Here is a 2449-nt window from a genome sequence, read left to right on the forward strand (position 1 = left end):
ATTTTCCCACAGAGTGTCTTATAAAGCTTCATAGAGATATATAAGCCCTCTGTCTTTTAGAATGCAGTGTACTAAAAGAACAAAGATGGTACTGGGTGAAGTTGAGTTGTCTACATTTTGTTTGATGTTCCCAAAACTCAAACCTTACACTCAGGATCATATTGATCCTGTTATTTTTAATATTATTCAGAGGGAAGTTTCATTTGTTTGTTACAATTATTTTTTTAAAATAAAAATAGCAAAATTCAAAAAAAAAAAAAACCAGTAATCAGAATACTCTGACTCTTGTGGAATTATGGCATTGGCTACTTAGGTATGGTGTTCCTAGTAGTGAAATACATGGCAAACCTACTAAATATTTACTTGCTCTGTATAGACAGAAGAATTCTAGGCCATATGAACAGCAGCTTAGATTGAATCGCCAGAATACAGAGTCACAGCCTTTCAATCAGTTCCCAGACTTGAGTCAGTTTATAGACCTACAACCCCTTCAATGAAGGGGAGGCTGGGTCCCCTTGAGGAAGGACCCCATTACATTGCCAAAAATTTATAAGGTCAATCTTTGTCCCAGCCTTCCTCAAAGGGGTCTGAGGCCTTTTATGATAGTGACTGTTCACTGGAGAAAAAGAAATAATCAGACTTTTCAGGGATTACTAGACACTGGCTCTGAACTGACACTAATTCCAGGAGACCCAAAGTGCCACTGTGGCCCACCAGTCAGAGTGGGGGCATACGGAGGTCAAGTTATTGATGGAGTCTTAACTCAGGTGCATCTCACAGTGGGTCCAGTGGGTCTCTGAACCCATCCTGTAGTGATTTCCCCAGTTCCAGAATACATAATTGGAATAGATATACTGAACAATTGGCAGAATTCGCACCTTGGGTCCCTGACACGTGGAGTAAGGGCTATTATAGTAGGAAAAGCCAAGTGAAAGCCATTAGAACTGCCTCTACCTACTGGTTTTGCTTCTCTAGAGAACCTAGCCTAACACAGTCACTATGAGTCAGAGCCAACTCAATGGCACCTAACAACAACAATGATCCTCCAACACAAAGACACAAGGCTCATAAATGCCATAGGCTGGGTTCAGTGGCTCCAAAGCTTGGGAGTAGCCTGAGAACATTATAAAAATATAGATTCTTAGGTATACAGCCCAGCTTCCAGTTTGATTGAAAAAAGGTGGTGCATAAATCTATAAAATTTAAAGTTTTGCCCAGGTGATTTTTATCATCAGGTAGGTTTGGGAGCCACTGACCTAGAAATTTGAGTGAAGATATAGGAACATGGGAAAATTTCACTGAGGAAGAGGACAGAAAGAAAGTGGGAGGGGAGAGATGGATAGGAGAGGGAAGAGTGATGTATTGAGTGATAAAGAAGGGGAGGCAACAGATGTTGGGAAGGCAGATGGTTGCTACACAAAGGAGGATGGAGAAGTGGAGTGAGTGGAAGAGGACTTGGACCTAGATCTTTGGGGATGGAAAGGAATCATGGATGGTTGAAAAGCTAGAATTTTCCTCACTGTCCATCTCTCTTGTGCTTCCTTAAATGCACATGTAGCAAGAAAGCCTTCTCTAAGGAAGGTGGGCTGACATAATTTGTTCTGCTTAAAACTCCAGCTATGAGATTTCTGAGCTGCCCTTATAGTAACAGAATAGACAAGTTGTGCACCTTGAAGGGCACACATAAACTTGTTTTGGTTTGCAGTGCAGAAACCCTAATATTTGGGATGCCTAAGACAGCAGATAACAACAACAACAACAAAGACAGCAGAAGGAAATTCCATTGATGGTGGTAGTGAGCAATGTTGAATGTAGATGGAGAATCTGCAGGAAGTTCTTGCCTTGAGGTTCTCAAATATTGGTGCACTGTGCTTACAATGCAAGGTAAGTAGCAGAAAAAATTATTAGAGAATAGCTGACTGTGTTGTTGTTGTTAGGTGCTGTCAGAGAGACCCTATGTTCAATAGAACAAGGCACTGCCCAGTCCTTCGCCATCCTCACAATCCTTGCCATGCTTGAGCCCATTGTCCTAGTCACTCTGACAATCCATCTAGTTGAGGGTCTTCCCCTTTTTCACTGATCTTCTGCTTTACCAAGCATGATATCCTTCTCCAGGGGTTGGTCTCTTCTGATAAGATGACCAAAGTACAAAAGTTGAAGTTTGGTCATTCTTGTTTCTAAAGGGCATCTGGGCTATACTTCCTCCAAGATAGATTTGTTCATTCTTCTAACAGTCCATGGTACATTCTATATTTTTCATCAACACCACAACTCAGATGCATCAGTTCTTCTGTAGCCTTCTTTATCCATTGTCCAGCTCTCACATGCATAATGAGGCTATTGAAAACACTATGGCTTGAGTCAGGCGCACCTTAGTCTTCAGAGTGACATGTTTGCTCTTCACCACTTTAAAGAGGTCTTTTGCAGCAGATTTGCCCAGTGCAATACA

This window comes from Orycteropus afer, unplaced genomic scaffold, assembly GCF_000298275.1.
Source record: "Orycteropus afer afer isolate SDZICR_OR568_19922 unplaced genomic scaffold, OryAfe1.0 scaffold00919, whole genome shotgun sequence".
Taxonomy (NCBI): Eukaryota; Metazoa; Chordata; class Mammalia; order Tubulidentata; family Orycteropodidae; genus Orycteropus; species Orycteropus afer.